General features: G+C 40.5%; 1 long non-coding RNA gene across 2 annotated transcripts in view; it reads right to left on the reverse strand.

Annotated features, from left to right (window-relative positions):
* Positions 1–22,227, reverse strand: part of LOC146442844 (uncharacterized) — a 46,950-nt gene that overhangs the window by 19,452 nt on the left and 5,271 nt on the right. For both annotated transcript variants that reach the window (XR_014849418.1, XR_014849417.1), the window contains exons 2-4: positions 21,740–21,840; positions 15,652–15,790; positions 14,474–14,554 (exon numbers count right to left, since the gene is read on the reverse strand). This is a non-coding gene — a long non-coding RNA (uncharacterized LOC146442844). The remainder of the gene's footprint in view (positions 1–14,473; positions 14,555–15,651; positions 15,791–21,739; positions 21,841–22,227) is intronic.

The following is a 22,227-nucleotide window of genomic DNA, read 5'->3' on the forward strand; positions in this document are numbered from 1 at the left end:
TATCAGTTCCTTAGGTACAGGTAGGATTGATGCACCATTGCCTAATGCTGAGAGTTAAAAAGACTGTTTTGATTGAAATCGGAAATAACTCTAACAAAATATTTGAAAGGCGGTTGTAAAACTAAATTTTAATCACCTCAAAGAAAAAAGAAGTAACTATTACTAGAACACTTTTTTAGTCCAGAATTTCTAAGATTGTACCTCAAAAAGACACTTGAGAGCAAAACAAGCTTTGGTAGTGGTGCAAAGAACATGAAAACAGAGAAATAGAAGAGGATTCCAGACACACTCAGGGAACAGCCAGGCGTGGGGGACACTTGCATTGGGATCTTGTGGCCACGTCAGCTTTGGCAGCAGCTCCTGAGGAGGGGAAGGTGGCTTACCTTGCTGTTGTAAACTAAAACTCTCAGACTTGCAGTAAGCTTCTCATATTAAAAGAATATTAAAATTGAAAAGTCAAGTACTTAAAGGCCAGGAAATTATGGAAAATGCTACAGTATTATGTTCTGAAAGGCCAAGCCATGATGCAAGAAGGGTGTAGAAGTCAAACTGTGCTGGAAAATTTAGTTCTGGTGTTTCAAAACAGAGAAAAACTAAGGGAGCCATATCATGAAATCAGCACCAACCTCTATTCCTAGCCAGCTCCATAACTTCCATTTAGCTTTTTATTACATTTGTTGTCTGTTCTTAAAATGATAAAGACGATCTTGTAACATTTTATGAACATCAAAAGATTAACCCTGTTAACCTTCCCCGAATAACACATTTTTCCCCATTTTACAGATAGGGAAACCAAGAGATTAAGTGACATTTCCAAAGCCAGTGAACACAGTGGTAGCAGACACAGAAAATCACTGCTCTTCAGCACTATGCTTTAACTGTAGACAATGGTCTCCCATGGGATATCTGTGTCAGAGCTTTGAAGGACATCAAACTACACCAGGCTGTCAACAGAGATAATGGAATAATTGGCAACTGTGTCTAGGATGCTTTTCCTTTCAGGAAAGCTGGATTAGGATCTTCAGCCAATTAAGTCATGCTGTTGACTGGGCAATCGTAGATGTTTATGAGACAGATAGAAAGGAAACAACCAGGGAAAGAATAACCAGAGGCTCAATTAAATTCTGAAAACAGTATACACTTATAAGAAGCTGAAGAAGCTTTGCTGGAGTAGAAATGAACTCATGCTGGGACTTGACCATTAAAACATCAGGGCTGGGATCACAAATCTTCAGGCTCCTAGCAATAATTCTGAATTATCACTATGTTATTCATTGCATTTGCCCATGCAGTTAACACAGTGGCTTTTCAGAATAGAGCATTTCATATGAAACAAGGGGGCAGAACAATACTGTGTAAAGATATAAACTGAATGTCAAAAGTACATGCACAGGCACACACCTCTTCTTCCAAAAATCCCCTTTTAAAGTCCATCCATATTTTGTAAATTCAAGGGGATTCCTTTCTTACCTTCATCTGACTGACTTAAAAAATGCATGTTTTTAACCAAAAGAAGTCCTTTTTATATACCCTACTGCAAGAAAAATATGGCAATACATTAAATCTAAAATGTTTTCTAAATGGGGCTGTCCAACACTTTTACAGGCTTTCAGTGTTTGCCATGAACTGTGGGCATAGATAGATTTAACACACCACCACTGGCAGACAAAAGCACAGAACAGGTTCAAGAGTCTGTAAAGTTTGTACTCCCGTGTTAAACAAGTAAAAGTAAATTGAGGCACACAGCAGCACTTTCATATGAAACAGGAGACCTCTTTTCTAGGTTAAGGGGGTCCAAAGGGCACCTCATTTTACAGGTCCTGTGACTGCCAGGTGTGGAATCCACGAGGCATTGTAAATAACTCACTTTATTCCCCCTTAAAAAGAAATCCAACTTATAAATTTAAGATTCAGACTTTGATCTGAAACTAGTTTCTCCTCTCTTCTCCCCCCTCCTTCTCTCTCTCGCACATCCACATAAACACAGAAATCCTAATATTTTGGATACCTCTCCCTAGGTTACACAAATGTTACTTGGTCTTTGCAAATAAGGGTGTGGATGCCATTGTCACAGCAAGGGAGAGCCAGTCTGCCTTTCCCAAAGCTCTGCCATGTAACAGGAAAGGCCAAGAGGGGAAAAATTCAGCTGCATATCATCAAACCCAGCCTCACTGGGCAATAAATATATAAGCACAATACTTTCAATAAATATTGCCCAGATGAGAGAAGATTCTCAGTGAAGTGGCATGAAAGTGAAGAAGGTCTGTGTGGATCCCTCCCACATGCCCCCTAGATGGGCAGGACTACATTTCCCAGCACCTGTAGCCCTTGATAGAACTTGCACATTACCATATTGTGCAGCTCAAACACTGAGATCTGTTATGAAGAAACACATTTCTCTCAAAACCCCACTCTTTTGGACAGCTTTAACGTTTTAGCACCAGTTTTTACTTTCCTAGCCCAGCTGCCAAGTCCAGTCATGCTTTCCTTCCATATTTTGTCTTCACTTTTGCCAAAGTAGAAGTCAACCAGTACCTTTTTACACCCTCCTAAAGGCTTTCTGCTGACTTGTGAAAATATCTGGCTCTTTAATATCAGACAGGCATTCTGATTCATGCTACTCCTGTCTCATGCTTCCCTGGTTAGGCACAAGTTCAAGAATAAGGATTTACAGAAAGTTATTATGTTTTACCTCATTAGGTCTTACCCTTTCAGAGTGTATTAAAGTTCAATAGCATTCTAGCTTGCTGCCTGGCTTTGCAGCTAAGGCTCCTTTCAAGATGCTCTGTCCACAGAGCTGTGGGTCATTAGACACTTTTCAGTTTCTTACCATCAAAAATGCGTCAGCAGGAAAAGCCTCAGTGATCCTGCTTTATAAAAACAAACAGGCAGCCAAACTCACAACAGATATTCTCATCCTTGGCACTGATGTGAAGGTTTACTAGTGAGTGTGAGAGAGCTTGGGGGCTTAATTCTTCACTTGCATGAACTTTTGGGGTCAGCTGGCAAAAACTTGGTCAAATCACATCAATTCCAAGGCAGCGCCTGTCTTGTCAGGACAAAATGGGAAGCCTTTTGTTTCTGTGGGACTCGAGCCTTATCAGCTCATTCTGTCACTCATACTTCCTCAGCCCACTTGCAAATCCTCCTGGATTTACTGCAGATGTATGAAGCTTGGTGGAAATAATAGTACAAGCCAAGAGGCTAGTCCAGCTATCGACTCCAAGCTCTGGGTAATACCAATGGGAAATTATTCACACAAAAGGTGCGCTGGGGTGACAAATGAAGAGTGTGCCTTGGCCCTTTGGAGATGCTGGGAGCTTGGACAAAGCTAGCACACTAATGCCAAACAGCTCATTTTATCTGATTACATCCTGAGCATTGCCTCCCCTGCCCACCCCTCACACTGTCCTTTCATCGCACAGGTTGCTTTCTCCTATGCAGCCTAGCATGAAATGGAAATCTACAGCAAGAACCTGTCTAAAAAAGCATTATCTCCTCCTTGCTTTTCCCAATAGACATCTTTCATGGTTAAATGCAGCAAAAGGACTATTCCTCACAAAACAGGAGGAATGTGAGCAGAAATTTATGGCATGTTTCCTCATATCTGCCACCCACACCATTGAGACAAGGAAATAATTCTTTTTGCCCCCTTTTTAACAGCTGAGTTTCTTCCACCCAATTACTGCATTCCCCTGTGGTGTTTTTTTAAGTTTTGTTGTCGTTGTTTGTGTTTTCTGGTTGGTTGGTTGGTTGGTTTTTGGGGTTTTTTGGGGTTTTTTTGTTTTTTGTTTTTTGTTTTTTTGAAGGTCATGAATATAGTTCCAATGGGTATCTTGTAAGGACTGCATGGAAAGACCAGTTTGGTCCTTGGGTCAGTCAGGAAGCAGTACAGTCCACCAACTACCCCCACTAGCCCTGCTTTGCCCCCAGGAAAGGCTGCACGATGAAACCAGCATGGGCTGAGCCTCCAGAGTCCTGACTGCTCTGACTCTTCTGTGTAAATCCCACAATACTGCATTAGGCATGGCAGCAACATCCAGGTGTGCTGTGAAGGACTTTGGGAAACTTGCTGACCTTCTTGAGGCTGAGATCCTTACCCAAATTGTGGATAATTTCAGTACTTTACTTTCAGTATTTCAAGGAAGCTTATAAAAAAAAAAATGGTAAGCAAATTTTTACATGGGCAGATAGAGATAGGATAAGGGGGGATTATTTTAAACTAAAAGAGGAGAGATTTAGGTTAGACATTAGGATGAAGTTCTTTTCTGGGAGGGTTGGATCAGGCTGCCCAGAGAAGCTGTGGATGTTCTGTCCCTGGAAGTGTTCAAGGCCAGATCAAAGGGGGCTCTGAGTAACCTCATCCAGTGGGCAGCATCCCTGTCTGTGGCATGGGGGTTGGAACTAGGTGATATTTAACTTCCAACTCAAACTATTTCTATTTCTATTCTATTCTATTCTATTCTATTCTATTCTATACTATTCTTTGGCTCTGTTCTATTTTATTCTAACTTTGGAAGTCTGTTCACCTGAAGCTCATAAAGTTCTTTGAGGTAAACTACCATAATGGAAGACTTAAACCATATCAGAAACAACAAAACTCCTAGCAATGGCTTTACTCTACTGATTGTAAGAAGGGACACAAATGCCAATAGTAATAAAGAAAAAGCAGACAGGCTCTATATATAGCCCTTTGGTGTAATTAGGAAAAATCACCAAATTGCTATAATGACCTCACTGATGTAAATTAAATCATGGGATGATTGTGATGTGCCTTCCATTGCAATAGCAGCTTAGAGAGGCATTAAAAAGCAAGCCCAAAAGTGAGACTTCAGCCAACCTGGAAAATTATTTCCAAGAGTTTTAACAGAAACTGAAGCAGTTCTTTGGCTCCTCATTTCCCAAACACTGAGGAAGTGCCAGAGCTGGGAAGAAAGCTAATATTGTGCCACTGTTTAAAAAGGGTAAATGGCACGACCCAGGTAATTATAGACCTGTCAGCTTGACATCAAACCCAGGCAAAACAGTGCAGCAGCTGATAAGGGATTTGATTAATAAAGAATGGAAGGAGGGAAATATAATTAATGCCAGTCAACACGGGTTTATGAAAATAGATCTTGTCAAATAACTTGATTTGTTTTCTGGATAAGATTACTGGTTTGGTTGATATAGGTAATAGACTTAGGACTTCTACTCTGTATTTCACTTGCTATCACATGGAACTTTGATTAAGACACCAGAATAAGACCAAACTATCATGGCACCTATTTAGTGGGTTAAAAACTGGCTGACAGGTCTAAAAATGAACAACACTTATTCAGCTGTATCTTTGTCCACTCCTATTTAATATCTGTCAATAATGCAGAAGAAAAACTTGTCACTAAAGACCACAGAAGGTCAGTTGATTAGGAGGATGACGTATTATTAAGCAGCTTTGTTGGTGATCCAGAGAAATCGGGATTGTTTAGCCAGAATGTACTGAACAGACTCAAGCATATCCCTAAATGTCCTGTCAGTGCACAGAGAGCATGGAAGGCAGGGCTGCAAGGATTGTGTCTCTCCCTTATTGCATTATTCACCACATCTACTCAGCAAGCATTTTTTTTCCATCTAAAGCTGCCCAATTTGGCTAAAACCTCTACATCATGGCCAGGTCACATCCATCCACATTGCTCCACAGGCTGTGCAGTTTTCCATGAACACAATCCTGCTTTTGTTAGCCTCTTTGCTGAGATTTGGAGGAGTCCATAGCCTGGGTTGCCTCCTGTTCTGGAAGGGAGACTTTTTCTCCATATGGATGAGGTACAATATCTACAGGTGACATCACAGATTTCTCAAGGCCTTCCAAAATCAGAACCTGCATGAGCACCTTGTTACCTGGCTGGTCCAACAGGGATGAAGGCCTGGAGCAGCCTGAGGCACATTAAAGGTCTTTTTAATGGCTGATAGTTCAGGTGGTGACAGGCTGACAGAGGCTGAGCTCAGAAGTGAGCAGTGCCCACACAGCCTCCATGTGACACTGATGTCAATGTCACAGCAAAACTGTCCCAGTCCCTCTCCACAGCCCACCTAAGAGGGACCAGAGGAAAGCCCTGCCATGCTCAGCAGAGCAATTCTCATAACTGCATAATTGTTAAAGAGTCTCTTTGTGACCCTGAGTGATGATTAGATGAGAAATGCTCTGAGAAGAAAAGGAGAATCAAGCCAGCCTCCCAGAATGAAGTTAGGGAGCTGCTCTGAGGGTCTTCATTTAGTGATTTTTTTCACTAGGGTAAGGATTAGGACAGGGCATTCACTGACTTTCCCAATGCCCAGAAAGACAAAGCTCTGAACAAGTGACATCTGAGAGGACAACTTGGAATTTGCCCATCAGATTGAACTGCTTTCAGTTTTATGTAAGGCAAAAACAGGCTCATGACACCACAGAAGTAAAGATGCATTCCAACTGATGTAAATTCTGTATAGCACCCCAAATGCCTCATGATGGAAAAAGATTTAAAAGCAGTTACTAAGTTTCTGATTTGGACTTCTTGCAGAAAAAGAAAAGAAAGTAACTTTTCTGGTTTATTTTAGGAATCTGTTAGGTACAGTTCTATTTTAGACTTAATGCAAAAATTTCTTTCTATCAACACTTTTGGCACTGAACAAAACCTCAGCCTTTGTTATATTTTTATGGGGCCTGTTGTTCTTTCAGAGGTATTTTAATGTATATTGTTGTTTCTCTTTTAGCAAGTGTTGCTCATTTTGTCAGAAGCAGATGGTGTTTACTGAATTTTGTTTGTTCCAAAAATAAGCAACATCCAACTGTTCACTGTGGAGGTGTGAAAGAGGAAAGGCATAAACACAGTTTCTCCCTCTCACTTCCCTTTGCTACTCTTCTGGTGAAAGGAGCTGCCAGTGTCTCCTTACGAGGCTCCAAAACTGAGGAGCTGTGCTGTCACTCCACCAGAGAGCACACTGCTCCAGCCAGTGCTGCTGCCAGAGCAAAGCAGTAGCTAACAGCTCCTGGGGTGACAGCTCAGAGGGATTTTTCACAGCTTCTTTGCAGCCCACCAAAGAGGAAAACATTTCTTACTAGCTAGTGTTGGCAGTTAGCCTAAACTAGGATGCATCAGGTTCCCTCTTTGGCCAGTAGGGAGAAGGTGGCTATTTTTGGGTAGCATAAATATAATGTCTCTGCTGACTGAAGAGACAATCTGCAAAGACCCACTTCCAACTCAGAGTTTCACAGGCAAATGAGGTCTCCACTCTGCTGGCTTCCCAGCTGGTGTCCCTGGGCAGGAACAGCAGGGCAGAGGCTGCACAAGGTCCCAAAGGATGGATGCTTCTGTGCACCTTCTGACTGCTCAGAAAAACACAGAGTTGACACTGCTTTCCAGGACTGGGCTCTACCAGGAGGGACGTGTCAGGGGTGAGAGGATATATTCTGACTCTCATCTAGAAGCTCAGAACAGCACACAGGAGTCACGAGGAGACAGTTCTGCAGTCAGCATTATAAAAATGATCTGTAACAACCTAAGCAGGGACAAAACTCTGCCAGGATCCCACACACCAGCTCCACACCTGAGGTTTGCTCTGCAGGGCCAGGCAGAGAGGTGCAGGAGTACCAGCTTGCTGGGCCTTGGAGCTGCACTGTGCTATCCACACACACCTGAGAACACCAGCACTGAGCCCTGCCTTGGTATTTGCACCTCTGCTTGGGCTCCACCTCATTAATCCTCCTCCTGACTCGAATGAGTCCAGGCCAGTAGCTTTGCTTTGACTAGACTGTAAAAAAGTACCAATTGTGCCAAACTGTCTAGCAGTACACCTTAACATCCTTTGCTAGAGAAGGCTTCCTAAAGACTCCTGAGGACAGCTGCTTGCCTGCCTGCAGACAAGGCTCAGAAAGGATCTTGGAACATCAGCCATTAAGCATTGTCAGACAGGAGAACCTGTGGCATCCAGGAATATCTTTTCTGAATAAAATATTAAAGAAGATAACCACTGCAGGGTGCCCTATTATGTTTTTGAAACACTCAAATTTGGCTTAGTGTCTATTCAAAAAAGCTAATTATACTTGCTGCTTCACATAAATTGTTCAATTAATAAACATAGAAATAGGAGCTTAGTGACTGCTATGCTTTCTTTAAAATGCTGTCTGAAGGTTCATTATGCTAAACACAGAAGAGAAAGGAACTTCTTGCAGTTCACTTATTAAAGGCACATTTTCTACAGAAATGGTCATATCATGATTGTACAATAGCATATAATTTGCTTTGTTGGCATTTTCAGCATGAATCTTGCCGACAGCAAGTGTGGCTGGGAAAAGTGGCTGCAGGACCACCACTGTATTGTTAGGAGCTGTCAGCAGTGATTCAGCAGGAGGATGCCCCAGCCCAGAAGAGGAGCACTGGCAGAATGAGCACAGCTGGCAACAGGGCAAGAAACCCCACAGCTCATTTATTCACACACACCTATCCCTGTGGTAAAAGTTCAAATTCCTGCAGGCACCTCAGAAGATTTACATGGTATGATCACTGACAGCACAACATCCTGGAGTTTGTCCTCAGCTCTACAAATGGCATCCAAACCAGGCATGTCTCTGTACTTGTATTTTGTCAAGGCGGCCAGAAAGGTACAAAGTGGGGTTGTGAACACTCTAACATCCTTGTGTTCACTTAATGACACAAGAAAGACTGCAAAGCAGACCTAATACAGGGGGTAAAAAATATAAAGTGGCTCAGATGATAATCACATTGATGATATAAAACTGGCAAGCACAAAACTGACCCATTTAAAACAGATCATGACTTTGCCTCACAGCAATGGTACTTCTGGCACAGCTAGAGGAGGCCTGAAGTCAGGGATACATTGTCATCCACCCACCACCCTGGGAATGAGTTTCCAGGGAAGCAACAGGAACACATCTCAGTGGGGTTTGAGATGTGGGGCTTTTTCTTGTACATATGCAACCAAGAAAAGGAGCAGCTACCAGAGGAGGTAAATGTAAAAATGCTAAATCTGAGATTGACCCTTGAAATACCTATTGACTCTAAAAAGGAAACAGCTGGATATGAGTTTGTCCCCACTTAGGTTAAACATCTACACGACATGGATGCAATTTCCCTGCAAGGCACCAAAGCAGCTCCAGAGCTGCCCAAGCCTTGGCATTCACAGCAAGGAAATGGAGCTGCTGAGGTCAGAAACTGCTCTGGGCAGGCTGTGCTTTTCATGCCTGGCCATGGCCAGGCTGCAGGTCACTGGGTAGATTGAATCACTCACAAAAGAAATTTGTCTTTCACCTCTCTAGTCTCTTGAGAGACTTTAATTTGCTACCAGTTTCAGTCTGATGGATGTTTTTAACTTCGTCAAACAGTTCCTAGGAACTGTATATTAGTTTGCACTGCCTTTGAAACTCAGTTGCTCTCCTGAAAGGGCAGGAAGTGGGGATTAAGTCCATTAGATGTTGTTTGAACAACTTTCTTTTCACTCAGCGTTGTGACTCTGCAGCTTGCCAGCACATTTCAGCCTCTTTCCAGGAACTGGCACTGCAGGATGAAGCACGGCTGTCTGAAGACCTGGCACCTCACAGGTACCACTCTGGAAGAACTGGAGAAGAAATATCAATGGCAGAGGAGAAAGAAACATCCCTGGCACCACCTCAAGCAAGTGGAGCACGGAGGACCTGGCTTTGAGAGAAGCCCTCTGCTGCTTGTGGGATTCAGGAGCAAAGTACATTATTCAGCTGGGAAACGTGACAACCTAATCATCCTGAAGGGTACTATTATTGTCTGCTTAATATGCTTTACAGTCCCGATGAACAGGAGAGGCTGGCTGACAAGTGTAGGATGATGTATCTAATGGCTCCATACTACCGTGATGGATCCATAAAAGGAATCTAATTTCACAGTTTGGGGAAAATACAGACCATACAGTCGGCTCTTTAAGGCTGCAGATTTCTGCAATCTGGACAAATAATTTTAGTTTAGGATAGTCTGGTTGTTCAAGATTTTGCCTTAATTGTTGCTGTCTAATTTAAATCTGGGACCTAATTCCAGTCTATGAAGACTTACTTAATGCAACTCATATTTTCCAATCACAGGGTGAAATCAAAAAAATGTTTTCAGTTCTAATCAGATGAGACAGTGCATTTGAAAACTCCTTGGATCAGGATTATACAGCAAAGCATCTTAAATTGCACATGCAAAAAAATTATAACTCTCATGCATGTCACTGGTGCAGAATCTGAATTTCTTCTGGGCAATTGCACATGACAATCTAATTATTTTATAGACACAAATAGATTCAATTGCGTAAAAGGAAGGCTTGCTCAGGTTCTGAGTGTATTATTTAGTTTTGAAAATAGACCCCCTGTCTCTTCTGCTATCATGAAAGATATCATTTTACAGAGGACATAACCTTCAGAAGTGTATTTGGGATGATTAAGGGTTATTTGGTAATCACAATCACGTCTGAATTATGGCAACAGAATAGAAAATGGTGCAGGCAGGAGTTCGATTCTAATGGTGCAGCTACCCTCTTCTCCTTTGACTGGGGGAATCAAATACAAGCTTAAAATAAAAACTCACCATCTTGGAAGCTGGATGAATTATTATGACTCATAGAAAATAGAATATTCTGAGTTGGAAGGGATCATTGAGTCCAGCTCCTGGCCCTACACAGGACAATGAAAGACTTGAGCTTCTTCTTCCTCTCCCTGCTCCTCACCTTGGGGGTGTCTGTAATCCAGGTCAGCAAGTCTACCAAAGTCCTCCTAAGTCTCACAAAGGCCTTCTGCAGAGTTCAGAAGTCCTAACAGCAACAAAGAACTATCTTTCTCTTCATACGAATCATAACTGGTTCTTTTACCACTAGATAACAAAAGGTGAATGATTCATAAAGATACAGAATTGTTCCAAATCAGGGAAAAAAAAAAAGTTAGAGACTAGGGATGCCTATCTTTTGGCCCTTCCCTGGTTAGCAGTCAAGATGTTGACTTCAAAGTGCTGAGTGTTCCTACTTATCTTGTCAAGTAAAGAAGTTTCCTACCTCACATCCCCTCCATCATGAGTACTCCCATTTCAGCTTTCTCCTCAGAAATTTTGTACAATTATCTTGGTGTGTTATTGGAATAAAGCATGTGCATGTCCCATTCATAAAAGGCTAGAAGATTCATCTTAGAAGCTACACTGGCTACTAGAAAAAAAACCCATCAGACAAATCGGTCAAGAGTTAAGCCCTATTTCATTAAAAGTTATGTCCAATTAGTTTTATTTAACACTTTAAATTGTCCATTAGGAAGCCTTCAGCTTGGTGACCATTGTTGGGTGGGGATGAAGGACCTCTGAAGCTCCCTGGGCACCATAGGTGCAAAGAGTCAGCCCAATGTAGATGCTCTTTTTAGAAAACCAAAGATTTTCTTCATGAGGAATTAAAAAACTGAGCCAAACAATGAAGGCTGTTGGCTGGCTTGCTAAGTGCTCAAAGCAAATACATCAATACGAGGGCCAAGATGATATTTTTCCTTCTAACTACAGCCAAGTGCAATGGTTGTAACAGTGTGGGAATCATGGGCTTTGCTAAATGATTGTAAGAAGTTAAGCACAGAATGCCACTGGACATCTAATCCTTCTAATCCAAAATTTATGCAATTATTTATTTCAGTGGGTGATTCCCGTGAATAAAGTGAGCAGGATTTGGCTCTGGTTATGGATAAGTGAAGAGGACACCAAAGCATAAAATGGCAGCTTAGAATGACAGAGGAGCTCCTAACCCTGGGGAGCCCATTTAGGGCAGCCAGCATGGTTCAGACAAAGCACTAAGAGGGGACACGGTCCCTTTCTGAAAAGAAAGAAAGAAAATTGCCCCTAAAAAGAAAAATCCATAATCAGGATGACCATCAATAGAGGAGATTCCCTGTTGGTGAGGTACCTTCTTTCGACTGAGAAAATTCCCCACGTTTGTTGATGCTGATCCAGCTGGCCTGACTTGGATTTGTAACCACCAGATGCATTGCAAACAACTATGGATATTCTAAAGAAAATCAAATAAAGGCCTTTTTTAGACCAATAAGTAGCATTCTTGCAGATGGATTCAGAAGACAATCAGTCACAAAATGGATAAAATTGCTGCCCCCCTTCCAAAATATTTAAGACGCCTGCATCAAGCTGCCTTTGGTTTGTATACATATCAGATTATAGAAGATCTGCCTCTTTATAATTTTTCTTAAAAAGGATGGCAGCCTTAGTTCAATAGAGTTAGTGAGACAATCCTTTAAGCTGTGTCAAAATGCCAGTTATCCTAAGATGCCACCCAGATTTGAATAATTTAGAAAGAGACAAAACCACAGAAAGGAGGAATCATCCTTTGACTATTTCTGCTTTTGACACGGCTGCCTCCCTCTCCTTTTTACCAAAGCATCTTCGTCTCTCTATCAGTCATGACAAGTGCCAATCAAACCTTCTGTTTCTAAGGTTCTGGGGGAAAGTGAAACATGAAACATTTTCTAACAATCAGTGACCAAAAGTCCACTATCAGTGTGTGGTCTGGGGGAAGCCAGCCTTTTCCTTTTTCACTTCTAATCTCTGACCCACTATTTACCTCTTCTTTTTTTATATACTTTAATCTCTTTGTTGCTCCAAAGGATCCTAAACAAATTGTAGGTCAGTGTGGATTAGGCTGCTTTGTTACCAATGATTAGTACATTTACTTTTGCTTTAACATCTTCAGCAACAGCTGAATGTCAAAAAGATCCAGCAAGAGTTTGTTTAATCACAACAAAAACTATACCCACATCGTCTTACAATTGCATTGTCAGTCTCAGCATAAAAACCTGGGATATAATAGGAGACAGTGACCATGGACCTGCATTGTTAACATGAGTTTTCAGAGATGTTATTCCAGCAATTCAGTGTTACTACAATTAGATTCGCAATAACCTTCATCAGATCAGAATAAAAATTAAGCTTTAGATATTTGCCTAAGAGTCTGAATTCTTCTCCCATTTGCACAGTTGTTGTACTAGATTCAGAAACAGTTTATGCAGTTGTGGAAATGCATTCAGTAGAAAAATTATATAAAGCTGCTCGATAATCAGAATTAAAGAGGGGAATTATTGAACACTGGGCTGTTTTCAAAAGAGTGTACAAGGATAAGATCTCTTAAAGCAAGTAGATATCATCTAGACATCTCCAGGCATCTCTAGACCCAGCTAAGCTTTCTTGAACCAGCATGGCATCTGCCCAGTGTAATGGAATGTATATTGCTGGGATTTACATGCAATAGGCCATAAAAACAGAAATGGACAGAAGAGGCAAGAAATTTTATTTGAAATCCCTTGATGCTGAAATTGCACCTACTAACATCACTTTATACATATGCTCTGTAGCAAGGCCAGGATCAGGAAGTTTTTGTATGATGCCCAGTCCAAATATCATCTTTTTACCCTGTTGCCCCATCTTATCTTTCCACAACAAATTCAAGGTTTTTGGCATCAATTTAAAAGTTTAATTACCAGCCTTGACAGTGTTATCCTTTTACCTGACATTGTTTCCCATCCTCCAAACACCACCAGAACTATCACACCTGGCCCCTCTATGTTCATGTCTCTGATAACTGCTGCCATTGTCTTCTCACATTTACTTGATGTAGGAAGTGATAGTCCCAATCTGAATAATGAAATCACTACCTTCCTCTGCACCCAACTGCTCCTGCCTTCTATCACCATGTAAAAACCCTTCTCATTCAATTTTCTGTTGGAAATTTCCCAGAAAAATACTGCAAGTAGAAGCAGTTGGCAGTATCTGGTATAACTGACAACTTACTAAGGTTTCCAGTTGCTTCTAATTTCAGGATTTTAATTGTTTTAGAGTTTTTGCCAGTAGTAATAATGTGGGGATATGAAGGTTTGTATGTCAGCAGCTATTCCTATGGTTTTTTTCACTGACAGAAAAATAAAACTCCTACTCAGGGAACTTTTAGAAATGTTTGAGGTATTTGGAAATCATAAAAATGCACACAAATACACAGAGCCATGCCCAGTATCTTATAAGAGTCATCAAATTTGCCCATTATAGCATTTATGAACTTTACCATCTGTGTAAAATATATCACTATACTTAAAGCCAGAGAAAAATGGACACAAATGTGTGTAATACTGGAGAAAAGAAAAACCCAATCACTGGATTATAAACCATCCAAGAGCTTTAAGGTCCCCAAATTGAGCAATCAAACCTTCAAAAGCAGGTGCTATTTGAGATCAGCTGTGGGATGTGTAATAAATACAAACTGAGAGATCAGACGAATCAAACCCAACAGCAAGCCTGAGCAGAGATCAGATAAGGAAAGGGACCAGAACCCAGGATAAACCAGCAGTTTATCAAGAGAATCAGAACTGTCTGTTATTAGATACACAGGCTGGTGCACTTTAACAAGAATATAAACACAATATATGAAAGTTAAGAAGGCCTTGAGAAAGCAATCCTTGGCTTACCTGTACCATGCTGAGTCTTTGGCAGTTGTGCAGTAAAGTGACTGTCTCAGTTCTCCAGGGTGGATTCAGTCTTGTGAAAACCTGTCAAAAAGTGGTACAAGAAATGAGATTCAGCAAGGACCCAGAGATTTTTATCATTTTTAAAATATTAACAAGTTTATCAGCAAAAGTCACCAAGCCCTCATTGTAGCACAATGATCTTTGCTTTTCATGTTATTCCAATCAAAGGTATCTGACAAAATATTTGACAATAACAGCATTAGAAGATTTAAAGATCAATGGAACAAGGGCTAGTTTAATAGAAAATTAAATAGAACAGAAAAAGGGCTAATTTAATAATCCTGAGTGAGGCTTTAAGGCTGTTTTGAGGATAAGACCTTCAAGATGTCTGAAGAGCATCATCTCCTCTATATGAGCTCTCTGAGTGTGTCCTATGCAAGAAATAGGGAAGATTTTAAAAGTTCTTAATGCGTGTATCTACATAAGTAACACTGGTTTAGCTCCAAAACATTTACAGCTCAGAGTTTCCTGAGTCACTGTCTACGGTAATTAACTTTTTGAGACTATTTTTTGCCAACTACAGCTCATAAATTGATGTGGTTAGATTGGCCTAATTAAAGAACATGAACAAACCTTTCATAAATAAAATACCACTGATGTCTTCACTGTAATTGTTCTGTAACTCTAGCCTCACATGGCCAGGAGTAGCTGTGCTAAAACACTGTAAATCAGTTTAGCAGCTCCATTCACACATTGACAGACTCTGTGACAAACAGGATCACATTTCCTACCTCGACAGCCCCTGCTAAGCAGTCAGTTTGAACAAGAGTAATTTGAACAGGGTCACCTCCAGAAATATATGATACCATACAGAGGAAACTGTCGTGCTGTTATTTCTGCCCCCATACCTACAACAATATATTATTCTGCTCCATAGCTAAATGTTCTTTTTGTGGCGTAATTCATTGTAAAACCAGTGTTAAAATACTTTAAACAGATCACAGACAGAATCTTATGGAATCACATGCAAATTATTTTTTGTTTTGTAGAGAAAAAATGCAGTCCAGAAAACCAGCAGTTTCTGTCTTTTCCCATATAATTGGGAAATTCATCTCCTCTTCAGTATGCAGTTAACAGGTATGTAATTAACTGTATACCTGCTTCTGCATCCTACTCACCCAGTAACTGGTAGGGCCAGCAGCAACCTTTAACCAAAGCAGATTCTGATTTATTTTTTTTTCTCAACCACTCATTTCAATGCATTTCAGGAGTAGATAAAGCATTTTTGAGAGTACTTGGTGATTTTATTCCAGAAGACTGCAAATAAAAGCATAGTGAGAAGTAATTTTTCTTTTCGAAGCACACTAAATCTTGCATTTATCTCCTGGTACTGAAGAATACTCAAAGCTATGTCAGATGCAGTCCCACCCCAATGCAGAAAACAAGATCTTTTACACTGGTTTCAGTATTATAAATAAGTAGGAAACAACTTTTACTGAGTCTTGTTTTACAGATACGACACATACACCTTGCTGTGGCATCTTTTTGTTCTCCCTATTTCTCTTTATAGCTAATAAAACACTTCAGTAATGGAGAAGTATAAAATGTATTCTTTTTTATTAGCTGAATTGTTTAACCTTAAAGGGAATATGACTTAGCTGGAGAGGTGTATTTTGACCACCGGGGGGCTCCTGCATTTTTTTCTATTTCTAAATAAAAGCATTTAACAATTGCTGACCTCATTCAAAATTACTGCAAGGATAATGTGCAGTTATCAATATATTTTATTAGTTTCACCTGTATTTCTACTTGGATTACTGCGGGCAGCCTGGGAAAGTATGTAACTTATAAATTATTCAAATATGATCACAAATGTTTTCACCAAATATTTTCAGATTTCAAAATTGTTCATGTGTTGATATTACAGTTGAATTTGGTTTTTGATTTGCATGGTTACTTCAGATATTAGTGCACCAAAGCCAATCTAAGCTTTTAATTGTGTGTTCATTTGTATGACTCGTTTAATTTGTATATCCTTTGCCAAAAAGCACAAATGGCCAGATAAAAGACCACTGAAGACAAAGAAAAAACTGCTGATTTGCATCACTTCTGGATGAGACCAAACCTGAATATTGCTCCTTCCTCCAGCAATTCCATCAGTGAGAAACAGAAAAAACATCACTACACTGTCCTTAACCAGAAAAAGCAGCCAGAATTTGCAGCTTTTATATCCCAACACACAACAGCATTGCTCTTTTAAGGGACTGCTTCAGCTTTAAAAACTGATTTGATCAGGATAGGAAGGCAGCATCCTCTCAGATGTTTCCAGAAAATGAGCAAGCAGTTATTTTCAGAGTCCTGATGAAACGTTGCTCTCGTGTCACTGATACGTACATGATAGACTAATTCCCAAACTCTCCTGTTTAATGACAACAAGTCACTGGACATGTTCCATGGAGCTCTGCTGGTATAGATGTTCTGGTCCTATTGGTGGTTTAATCCAGTTTCTTCTTGTTCCAGACATCCAGTGCCTTCCAGGCAAATGGGGCCTGTTGGCACTACCTGAAATGTCTCACAGGTGTTTTCTTTGGCTATATTCGGGCCTCCATGTGGAAGATGGCACAGTCCTAAATCCAAGTATTTTCCTTTTTGTAAAGGCTATCAGTCCTTTGGCATCTGCCCAGACACACAAATCCCTCCTGGCTTTTTCCTCATACTACTGGGAAAAAAGCTTTCCCGGGATCTCAGGAGGGAGCCACACCATTTTTCCTCTTTCTCCTGCAAGTGTAAAATCCTTTATAAGAACATCTTGGCTTTGTCCAGTACTTAGAATCATAGAATGTCCTGAGCTGAAGGGACCCACAAGGATCATGGAGCCCAAATTCTTGCCTTGCACAGGACACCCCAAGAGTCACACCATGTGCCTGAGAGCATTGTCCAAAATACTTCTTGAACTCTGCCAGGCTTAGTGCTGTGACCACTGCCCTGGACAGCCTGTTCCACTGCCCAACCACCCTCTGGTATTCCCTAATATCAAACCTAAATCTGCTCTGACACAACTCCATACCATCCATGCCATATTTGTAAGCTCCACTTGTGAAACAGACCTTTGGCAGGCATTTTCCAATTGAATGCTGTATTAACTTGGCACCCTTCATATGACACAGCCAAGTTAAATATTTAAGTTTAACAAAAATCTCCTACTACAAATTAACAAAGTACTTTATGCATTCCTGATGAAAGATGAATGTTCCATACACGCTAAGATGAGAGGTTGCTGGGAGCCTGAGGAACTAAACCCTTTAAGTTCTCTGATGTCTGATAAAACACTGGTTCAGTAAATATTTATCAAAATTATAGGTCCAACCCATAAATTAATTGAAGTAACATAATATCTTCTCCAGGAGAAGATCAGTAGGACAGGGACAAAGTAATTCTCACATGTATTTTTAAAAATTTATTATGGATATTTAACATTTTTGGATGTTCTGAAGAAACAGAGCACAAGGCTTTTGTCCTCCTTAGGCTTTGATTCTGCAGGGTGGAACACTTTCTAAAAACAATTCCAAAATACAATAATGAATTCTCTGCATTCTACCACTTTCACTTAAAATCTGTAATACTTCTCTAAACTTTCACTTTGCATGCTTATAGACCATGCAGGCCCACAGGTCATGTGCGACTTCACTGAGAAACAGGAGTGTCCAAGGGGTGCAGGACAGTTTGTGGCATTGTCACACCCTTCCCAGAGGCCCTCACCTGGTGACAATTCCGTGTATGAGACAAACACAGCACAGATATCTGCAGTGACAGCAGGCACAGAAGTCACTTGCAGTCAGAAAGTTCACCCAACCACAGCTCAGGTGTCAGAATAATTGCTGGAAGACATGAATCTATAACTCCTCCAAGGGCTGCTCTGATCCCATCTCATCCCATCCTTTCAGAGTTAGCAATCCTGTTGCATGCAACACGCTCTCTTATTTCATTCCTCTTTTTAATTATGGCACTGAAGGTTTACCCCTGAATTAACTGGAGTGAAGAAAGCTTCCCACCATGGTGAAAAAGAACCCCTCCATGTTTTGTATCTTTAATATGGTTAATTTGCAGGGTCCTTTAAGAGCAGCTGCCAGTTTCACGTGTCAAACGAGTGCCACACAAAAGAGAGTGTGGCAGAGAGCTGTGGGTTTTGCTGACACTGCGCAGTGTTTCAATTGAAAACAAGAAATAGAAGGAGCAGTCTGAGAAACCTGACACTAGCTGTTACCTTTAGAAATCAAAACTCAACAGAATAAAGGCGAGCATACACCTCACCTTTTTTTTTTTTAATGAAATATTGTTAGATGCTGTTGGAGATACAGGTGATCAGCAAGTCCTTCTGAAGAAACATCTGTTCCAAAGGAGAAGAGAGGGAGATGGAGAAGGTGCCATTTTTCTATCACCATAGTAAACACCTAATGCAGCGTAAACAGAGCAAGTCATGCGGTAAAACATGAAGAAGCTCTTTTTTAATCATCTGAATAGAAATTTAATATCTTTGCATTTGGTAAGTAAGGCAACTTGCCCAAGCAACCAGATACACAAAGCCTTCTGCATTTATTCTGCCTTTGTGGCCGCTGAACAAAGCTTCTAAGTCACAAGCATTAAGGTTGGTATTTACTAAGCAGTTGCACACGAGGACTCATTAGGAATATTAGGGTATCCAAACACATAGGGAAACTTGAGAAATCAAATAGCCATATATACAGGATGACTAAAAAAAGTCCATGTGCATTTCCAGTGGTTTTTTTCTCCTTGATTCTGAGGTCCAACAGCCAGAATCAATTCCTCAGAGCAGCCCCAGCTGGGAAGTGCTGAGCAAGAGAAGTACAGTCCCAGACTGTGCTGTGAGGAGAGAAATACTCTGATTTTTGGGGGGATGATTTGCTACAGAAAACCTTTGCTACCAAACCTGCCCAGTTACTGAGCTGCCCCAGCACCATGGCAAGGACAGAACATTAAAAAGCCCCAACCATACAACCCAGGAAACATTTGAAATTTGGTGGTTTTGTCCAAATATTATATTGTTGCTGTCTGCCAGCTTCCAGGAGCCCACAGTGCTTGGCCATGGCCCTTTCTAAAGCATGGTTTCACAACTTAAGAGCACTGTTAACTGATCAGCATGCTTTGGTTTTCTTCTTTTTTCTGCTCTCTTGGGGGGAAGAGAGGCCTCTGTCAAACGTCAAGATCACATAAATGTAGCAAACTTTTAGCCTGAAAGAATGAAAACCAATTTTGTAGACAGGAGCAGCAACAAAAATGTTTGTGCTTAACATACCAGCAGAGCTCTCATGCTACAACAGCAAGACAGACCTCCACCAGCTTTTTGGCACTGCTGTTTGCACCACTGCAAGCACTACAGCAGGAAAAAATCTTCCAAGAAGTTTGCCAAATTTACAGGCACCTTCTCACAACCCTAGGGATAAAGGCAGAACTAGATCTATGGGTCCTCTGGAGGTAGCAAATATTTTTAATGCTCAGCAGTCTACGACAAAATAGAGACCTGTTCATTCTAAGCTATAGAATTAGTTTTGCAGACAACTAGAAAATCTTCCTTTTGGGCAGAAAATAAAACAGGACCTCAGCTGCAGACCAAGCTATGGAAAGGAAAAAAAGAAAAAAAAAAAAAAAAACCAACGAAAATCCTGATCAGAATATCAATATGAAGAATTCTTTCAGAGACACAGATCAGATTTAGCCTCTAGATCAAATGGCTCTTGTAGATGGCATTTCAGTAGGCAAATGTGATGTTCTGTGCTAAAATCCTTCACAACATGAGCTTTAAATAAACAGCTTACCCTAAAGTACTTTGTCACCATTATAGTCCTTCTCTATTGCCACATTTAAAAATTTTATGTCTGACTGCAACAGCTCTGAGAAGAAAGAGGGAGATGAGCCATTTCCCAGCCCCAGGGCATTTGCCTGGCAAGGGAATCCTAAATACAAGTTCCTGCTCTGAGATGGGTACCTTGAGAAGTATTTTGTCATTTAGTGATTTGAGCAGCTCTGCACAGTACATCTTCACTTAACAAGGTGTTCTATAGGGTACCTCTTCACATGCACCACTTGCATATATATATATATATATATATATATCCTTAAACTCTTGCCACTTTTCTTTAATTGCTCCATTTTCACTGAGTGTTCCTACTCCCTCTTTGTCTTTTAAATTGAGAGCTCTCAAGAAAGAATTATCCTTAGTTCCAGGTCCTAACAGATTGGGTTGTTGAGATGGATTCCTAACAATCATAGATAATAAAGTGTTCCTTAATGGCACATAAGTTGGCTCTATCAATCACCATGCTGCCATATGCAGCTGCATTGTTCTAATATTTTAAATGCCCTGGGCCAAATACAAGGAGCTAACTGGTGTGTCTTTGATAACTCCACATGCAGACAGAGCAGAGGGAAGGGCTGCATTTAGGTATTTTACACATGGGAAGTGAGGCTCAGAGAAGGCAGAAGACATTCCCATGGGATCAGAGGCACCACAGAGAACTGCTTTCCACACCTCAGGCTAATTAATGCTTTAAGCAAAGGAACCCCTTTCCATGCCAGCAGGAACATGACATCCTACATTCTAGCAGTTATGCATTTGGTTTCCAGTGAGGCTTGTAAAATGCAAATTCCTGGTAAAACACATGACCTTTCCTTTCCTATTTGTGAATAAGATTTTATGTATCCTTTTTATGAATAGGATTCTGTTCACATTCTGACTCATAGATATAGCTTTCCTTTGATATCTCCTTTATATGTGCTTTAAGGCCATAATCCATAATTCAGCAAGCTGATGTATATACACACCCACATTTATATCTGTAGGTGCAAATACATATATAAATGTACACCCTCATGTATGTGTGTAACAGATGTATGCATCATATGGAGCAAATCTGCAAGTGAACATAGAGTTTTGACTTGTCTCCCACTTTGTTTGCAAATAGGGAATTACTGAGACACAGCAGTTCCGTGCCTTGAAAGAAGAGATTGTGATGCTGCTATTTCTGCCCTTCCAAGGAGAGTGCAGGTGTTTCAAAGCATTTATGAAATTGCATGATTGACTCATATAGAAATCTATTGACAATAAGTTGAACCTTTGCAGCTAGGCTGTAAAAGATTTGATTAGAGTAACAATAGTAACCGTCATGAATGTCATAAATCTTAAGAGAAAGGACACATATGTCACATATAATGCATGAAAAAGTTGTCCTTTTATCATGGATAACTTACCATTGTGTAGATACTCTGCTGATCAGCTACTGCATTATTTGAATAAGTATCTGATGTCTTGTTTTCTTTCAAGGAGGCAGGTGCAGGATGAAGCAGGAAGCCTGCCAAGATAGATGATAAATTGCCACTTGGTGCTGGGGACCAGTGCTTAACATTAATGCAATGCTGCCAGGAATTAAGCAGCAGAGTAATAAGAAACTAGGAAGAAAATAACTTCTCATCCCCATTAAACAGATCAGCTCAGCTTCCTTTCTCCATTATAATTTCCAGTACATCTAAAACAAAATATTGCCATTGTCTCATTACAAGCAAAACATGATAGGATTGGAAAACATCCTATGATTAGCAAGCCATGGAAGTGTATAATAATGATACCAGTTGCTTTTCTGCTAGGGGAGTAATCTTGAAGCTAACAAGTTAAAATAAAATTATAAAGAAAAACAATTGCAAGGAAATATAGCCTAGATTTTGAAATCCCACTTTGGCAA

This window comes from Lichenostomus cassidix, chromosome 1Ab (genome assembly GCF_008360975.1).
Source record: "Lichenostomus cassidix isolate B80296 chromosome 1Ab, HeHo_3.0, whole genome shotgun sequence".
In the NCBI taxonomy this organism is placed as follows: Eukaryota; Metazoa; Chordata; class Aves; order Passeriformes; family Meliphagidae; genus Lichenostomus; species Lichenostomus cassidix.